This window comes from Choloepus didactylus, assembly GCF_015220235.1.
Source record: "Choloepus didactylus isolate mChoDid1 chromosome Y unlocalized genomic scaffold, mChoDid1.pri SUPER_Y_unloc1, whole genome shotgun sequence".
Lineage (NCBI taxonomy): Eukaryota > Metazoa > Chordata > Mammalia > Pilosa > Megalonychidae > Choloepus > Choloepus didactylus.
The window spans coordinates 429,596-437,737 of NW_023637624.1; positions in this window are offsets into that span (position 1 = coordinate 429,596).

The window sequence follows — 8,142 nt, forward strand, 5'->3', positions numbered from 1 at the left end:
TACTCCAGCATATATGGCTCTTTTCCTTTTCTCATCCACCAATCCACCAACTCACAGAGAAAAAACAGAGGATTTTAGACTGTTTGGTTACTAAGGCTTTCATCTCTATGTTTTTAGAAAAGTCCCAAGAATTAAGAGCCTTTTCTTATTATATACCACAGGGTCTGATCAGGAGAGAGAAGACACACAGTAGCTTGAACAGGGAAAGTTTAAAGAATTATTAATTATTGACAAGATTGGACTAATGAAGGATTGGCTAATAAAATGTAAAGACAACTCTAAAAAATAAAGGAGAGGTGGGGCAAGATGGCGGACTACTGAGCTGTATGTTTTAGTTACTCCTCCAGGAAAGTAGGTAGAAAGCCAGGAACTGCGTGGACTGGACACCACAGAGCAATCTGACTTTGGGCATACTTCATACAATGCTCATGAAAACGTGGAACTGCTGAGATCAGCGAAATCTCTAAGTTTTTGTGGCCAGGGAACCCGCACCCCTCCCTGCCAGGCTCAGTCCCGTGGGAGGAGGGGCTGTCAGCTCCGGGAAGGAGAAGGGAGAACTGCAGTGGCAGCTCTTATCGGAAACTCATTCTACTGATCCAGACTCCAACCATAGATAGACTGAGACCAGACAACAGAGAATCTGAGAGCAGCCAGCCCAGCAGAGAGGAGACAGACATAGAAAAAAACAGCACGAAAAACTCCAAAATAAAACTGGAGGATTTTGGGAGTTCTGATGAACATAGAAAGTGGAAGGGCAGAGCTCAGGCCCTCAGGCTCATATGCAAATCCCGAAGAAAAGCTGATCTCTCTGCCCTGTGGACCTTTCCTTAATGGCCCTAATTGCTTTGTCTCTTAGCATTTCAATAACCCATTAGATCTGTGAGGAGGGCCTTTTTTTTTTAATCCTTTTTTCTTTTTCTAAAACAATTACTCTAAGAAGCCCAATATAAAAAACCTCAAAGACTTGCAATTTGGACAGGTCAAGACAAGAGCAGAACTAAGAGAGCTCTGAGACAAAAGGCAATAATCCAGTGGCTGAGAAAATTCACTAAACACCACAACTTCCCAAGAAAAGGGGGGTGTCCACTCATAGCCATCATCCTGGTGGACAGGAAACACTCCTGCCCATCACCAGCCCCATAGCCCAGAGCTGCCCCAGACAACCCAGTGTGAGGGAAGTGCCTCAAATAACAGGCACACACCACAAAACTGGGCATGGGCATTAGTCTTCCCTGCAACCTCAGCTAATTGTCCCAGAGTTGGGAAGGTGGAGCACTGTGAATTAACAAAGCCCCATTCAGCCATCATTTCAGCAGACTGGGAGCCTCCCTACACAGCCCAGCAGCCTAGAACCGCCCTGGGGGGCAGCACTCACCTGTGACATAGCACAGTCATCCCACAACAGGGGACCAGGGGTGCACGGCCTGGAAGAGGGACCCACTCGCAAGTCTCAGGAGGCATATGCCAATACCAAGGACTTGTGGGTCACTGGCAGAGACAAACTGTGGCAGGACTGAACTGAAGGATTAGACTATTGCAGCAGCTTTAAAACTCCAGGATCACCAGGGAGATTTCATTGTTAGAGCCACCCCCCCCCGACCGCCCAGAAACACGCCCCATATACAGGGTGGGCAACACCAACTACACATGCAAGCTTGGTACAACAATTGGACCCGACAAAACTCACTCCCCCACTCACCACAAAGGAAAAGCAGGGGAGAACTGGCTTGTGGAAAACAGGTAGCTCATGGATGCTACCTGTTGGTTAGTTAGAGAAAGTGTACTCCACGAAGCTGTAGATCTGATAAATTAGAGATAAGGACTTCAATTGGTCTACAAATCCTAAAAGAACCCCATCAAGTTCAGCAGATGCCAAGAGGCCAAAAACAACAGAAAATTATAAACCATATGAAAAAAACAGATGATATGGATAACCCAAGCACAAGCATCCAAGTCAAAAGATCAGAAGAGACACAGCACCTAGAGCAGCTACTCAAAGAACTAAAGATGAACAATGAGACCATAGTACGGGATACAAAGGATATCAAGGAGACCCTAGAAGAGCATAAAGAAGACATTGCAAGACTAAATAAAAAAATGGATGATCTTATGGAAATTAAAGAAACTGTTGACCAAATTAAAAAGATTCTGGACACTCATAGTACAAGACTAGAGGAAGCTGAACAACGAATCAGTGACCTGGAAGATGACAGAATGGAAAATGAAAGCATAAAAGAAAGAATGGGGAACAAAATTGAAAAAATCGAAACGGACCTCAGGGATATGATAGATAATATAAAACGTCCGAATATAAGACTCATTGGTGTTCCAGAAGGGGAAGAAAAGGGTAAAGGTCTAGGAAGAGTATTCAAAGAAATTGTTGGGGAAAACTTCCCAAATCTTCTAAACAACATAAATACACAAATCATAAATACTCAGCGAACTCCAAATAGAATAAATCCAAATAAACCCATTCCGAGACATATTCTGATCACACCGTCAAACACAGAAGAGAAGGAGCAAGTTCTAAAAGCAGCAAGAGAAAAGCAATTCACCACATACAAAGGAAACAGCATAAGACTAAGTAGTGACTACTCAGCAGCCACCATGGAGGCGAGAAGGCAGTGGCATGATATATTTAAAATTCTGAGTGAGAAAAATTTCCAACAAAGAATACTTTATCCAGCAAAGCTCTCCTTCAAATTTGAGGGAGAGCTTAAATTTTTCACAGACAAACAAATGCTGAGAGAATTTGCTAACAAGAGACCTGCCCTACTGGAGATACTAAAGGGAGCCCTACAGACAGAGAAACAAAGAAAGGACAGAGAGACTTGGAGAAAGGTTCAGTACTAAAGAGATTCGGTATGGGTACAATAAAGGATATTAATAGACAGAGGGGAAAAATATATATGACAAACATAAACCAAAGGATAAGATGGCTGATTCAAGAAATGCCTTCACGGTTATAACGTTGAATGTAAATGGATTAAACTCCCCAATTAAAAGATACAGATTCACAGAATGGATCAAAAAAATGAACCATCAATATGTTGCATACAAGAGACTCATCTTAGACACAGGGACACAAAGAAATTGAAAGTGAAAGGATGGAAAAAAATATTTCATGCAAGCTACAGCCAAAAGAAAGCAGGTGTAGCAAAATTAATCTCAGATAAAATAGACTTTAAATGCAGGGATGTTTTGAGAGACAAAGAAGGCCACTACATACTAAAAGGGGCAATTCAACAAGAAGAAATAACAATCATAAGTGTCTATGCACCCAATCAAGGTGCCACAAAATGCATGAGAGAAACACTGGCAAAACTAAAGGAAGTAATTGATGTTTCCACAATAATTGTGGGAGACTTCAACACATCACTCTCTCCTATAGATACATCAACCAGACAGAAGACCAATAAGGAAATTGAAAACCTAAACAATTTGATAAATGAATTAGATTTAACAGACATATACAGAACATTACATCCCAAATCACCAGGATACACATACTTTTCTACTGCTCACGGAACTTTCTCCAGAATAGATCATATGCTGGGACATAAAACAAGCTTCAGTAAATTTAAAAAGATTGAAATTATTCAAAGCACATTCTCTGACCACAATGGAATACAATTAGAAGTCAATAACCATCAGAGACTTAGAAGATTCACAAATACCTGGAGGTTAAACAACACACTCCTAAACAATCAGTGGGTTAAAGAAGAAATAGCAAGAGAAATTGCTAAATACATAGAGACGAATGAAAATGAGAACACAACATACCAAGACCTATGGGATGCAGCAAAAGCAGTGCTCAGGGGGAAATTTATAGCACTAAACGCATATATTAAAAAGGAAGAAAGAGCCAAAATCAAAGAACTAATGGATCAACTGAAGAAGCTAGAAAATGAACAGCAAACCAATCCTAAACCAAGTACAAGAAAAGAAATAACAAGGATTAAAGCAGAGATAAATGACATAGAGAACAAAAAACAATAGAGAAGATAAATATCACCAAAAGTTGGTTCTTTGAGAAGATCAACAAGATTGACAAGCCCCTAGCTAGACTGACAAAATCAAAAAGAGAGAAGACCGATATAAACAAAATAATGAATGAAAAAGGTGACATAACTGCAGATCCTGAAGAAATTAAAAAAATTATAAGAGGATACTATGAACAACTGTATGGCAACAAACTGGATAATGTAGAGGAAATGGACAATTTCCTGGAAACATATGAACAACCTAGACTGACCAGAGATGAAACAGAAGACCTCAACCAACCCATCACAAGCAAAGAGATCCAATCAGTCATCAAAAATCTTCCCACAAATAAATGCCCAGGGCCAGAAGGCTTCACAGGGGAATTCTACCAAACTTTCCAGAGAGAACTGACACCAATCTTACTTAAACTCTTTCAAAACATTGAAGAAAATGGAACACTACCTAACTCATTTTATGAAGCTAACATCAATCTAATACCAAAACCAGGCAAAGATGTTACAAAAAAGGAAAACTACCGGCCAATCTCCCTAATGAATATAGATGCAAAGATCCTCAACAAAATACTTGCAAATCGAATCCAAAGACACATTAAAAAAAAATCATACACCATGACCAAGTGGGGTTTATTCCAGGCATGCAAGGATGGTTCAACATAAGAAAATCAATCAATGTACTACAACACATTAACAAGTCAAAAGGGAAAAATCAATTGATCATCTCAATAGATGCTGAAAAAGCATTTGAAAAAATCCAACATCCGTTTTTGATAAAAACACTTCAAAAGGTAGGAATTGAAGGAAACTTCCTCAATATGATAAAGAGCATATATGAAAAACCCACAGCCAGCATAGTACTCAATGGTGAGAGACTGAAAGCCTTCCCTCTAAGATCAGGAGCAAGACAAGGATGCCCGCTGTCACCACTGTTATTCAACATTGTGCTGGAAGTGCTAGCCAGGGCAATCCGGCACGACAAAGAAATAAAAGGTATCCAAATTGGAAAAGAAGAAGTAAAACTGTCATTGTTTGCAGATGATATGATCTTATATCTGGAAAACCCTGAGAAATCGACGATACACCTACTAGAGCTAATAAATTTAGCAAAGTAGCAGGATACAAGATTAATGCACATAAGTCAGTAATGTTTCTATATGCTAGAAATGAACAAACTGAAGAGACACTCAAGAAAAAGATACCATTTTCAATAGCAACTAAAAAAATCAAGTACCTAGGAATAAACTTAACCAAAGATGTAAAAGACCTATACAAAGAAAACTACATAACTCTACTAAAAGAAATAGAAGGGGACCTTAAAAGATGGAAAAATATTCCATGTTCATGGAGAGGAGGGCTAATGTCATTAAGATGTCAATTCTACCTAAACTCATCTACAGATTCAATGCAATCCCAATCAAAATTCCAACAACCTACTTTGCACACTTGGAAAATCTAGTTATCAAATTTATTTGGAAAGGGAAGATGCCTCGAATTACTAAAGACACTCTAAAAAAGAAAAACGAAGTGGGAGGACTTACACTCCCTGACTTTGAAGCTTATTATAAAGCCACAGTTGCCAAAACAGCATGGTACTGGCACAAAGATAGACATATAGATCAATGGAATCGAATTGAGAATTCAGAGATAGACCCTCAGATCTATGGCTGACTGATCTTTGATAAGGCCCCCAAAGTCACTCAACTGAGTCATAATGGTCTTTTCAACAAATGGGGCTGGGAGAGTTGGATATCCATATCCAAAAGAATGAAAGAGGACCCCTACCTCACCCCACCCCCTACACAAAAATTAACTCAAAATGGACCAAAGATCTCAATATAAAAGAAAGTACCATAAAACTCCTGGAAGATAATGTAGGGAAACATCTTCAAGACCTTGTATTAGGCGGCCACTTCCTAGACTTTACACCCAAAGCACAAGCAACAAAAGAAAAAATAGATAAATGGGAACTCCTCAAGCTTAGAAGTTTCTGCACCTCAAAGGAATTTCTCAAAAAGGTAAAGAGGCAGCCAACTCAATGGGAAAAAATTTTTGGAAACCATGTATCTGAGAAGAGACTGATATCTTGCATATATAAAGAAATCCTGCAACTCAATGACAATAGTACAGACAGCCCAATTATAAAATGGGCAAAAGATATGAAAAGACAGTTCTCTGAAGAGGAAATACAAATGGCCAAGAAACACATGAAAAAATGTTCAGCTTCACTAGCTATTAGAGAGATGCAAATTAAGACCACAATGAGATACCATCTAACACCTATTAGAGTGGCTGCCATTAAACAAACAGGAACCTACAAATGCTGGAGGGGATGTGGAGAAATTGGAACTCTTATTCATTGTTGGAGGGAGTGTATAATGGTTCAGCCACTCTGGAAGTCAGTCTGGCAGTTCCTTAGAAAACTAGATATAGAGTTACCATTCGATCCAGCGATTGCACTTCTCGGTATATACCTGGAAGATCGGAAAGCAGTGACACGAACAGATATCTGCACGCCCATGTTCATAGCAGCATTATTCACAATTGCCAAGAGATGGAAACAACCCAAATGTCCTTCAACAGATGAGTGGATAAATAAAATGTGGTATATACACACGATGGAATACTACATGGCAATAAGAAGGAACGACCTCGTGAAACATATGACAACATGGATGAACCTTGAAGGCATAATGCTGAGCGAAATAAGCCAGGCAGAGAAAGAGAAATATTATATGCTACCACTAATGTGAACTTTGAAAAATGTAAAACGATTGGTTTATAATGTAGTATGTAGGGGAACTAGCAATAGAGAGCAATTAAGGAAGGGGGAACAGTAATCCAAGAAGAACAGATATGCTATTTAACGTTCTGGGGATGCCCAGGAATGACTATGGTCTGTTAATTTCTGATGGATATAGTAGGAGCAAGTTCACAGAAATGTTGCTGTATTATGTAACTTTCTTGGGGTAAAGTAGGAACAGGTGGGAAGTAAAGCAGTTATCTTAGGTTAGTTGTCTTTTTCTTACTCCCTTATTATGGTCTCTTTGAAATGTTCTTTTATTGTATGTTTTTCTTTTTTGTTTTTTGTTGTTTTTTTTTTAATTTTTGTTTTTCCATGCAGTTGATTTAAAAAGGAAAAATAGGTTAAAAAAAAAAAAAAAAAAAAAAAAAAAACAAGGAAAATAATATGTAGTGCCCCCTTGAGGAGCCTGTGGAGAATGCAGGGATATTGGCCTACCCCACCTCGATGGTTGCTAACATGACCACAGACATAGGGGACTGGTGGTTTGATGGGTTGAGCCCTCTACCGTAGGTTTTACCCTTGGGAAGACGGTTGCTACAAAGGAGAGGCTAGGCCTCCCTATAATTGTGCCTAAGAGCCTCCTCCCGAATGCCTCTTTGTTGCTCAGATGTGGCCCTCTCTCTCTAGCTAAGCCAACTTGAAAGGTGAAATCACTGCCCTCCCCCCTACGTGGGATCAGACACCCAGGAGAGTGAATCTCCCTGGCAATGTGGAATATGACTCCCGGGGAGGAATGTAGACCTGGCATCGTGGGACGGAGAACATCTTCTTGACCTAAAGGGGGATGTGAAAGGAAATGAAATAAGCTTCAGTGGCAGAGAGAATCCAAAAGGAGCTGAGAGGTCACTCTGGTGGGCACTCTTACACACAATATAGACAACCCTTTTTAGGTTCTAGTGAATTGGAGTAGCTGGTGGTGGATACCTGAAACTATCAAACTACAACCCAGAACCCATGAATCTTGAAGACAGTTGTATAAAAATGTAGCTTATGAAGGGTGACAGTGGGATTGGGAAAGCCATAAGGACCACACTCCACTTTGTCTAGTTTATGGATGGATGAGTAGAAAAATAGGGGAAGGAAACAAACAGACAAAGGTACCCAGTGTTCTTTTTTACTTCAATTGCTCTTTTTCACTTTAATTATTATTCTTGTTATTTTTGTGTGTGTGCTAATGAAGGTGTCAGGGATTAATTTAGGTGATGAAGGCACAACTATGTAATGGTACTGTGAACAATTGAAAGTACGATTTGTTTTGTATGACTGCGTGGTAAGTGAATATATCTCAATAAAATGAAGATTAAAAAACAAAAAACAAAAAAAAACAAAACAAAACAC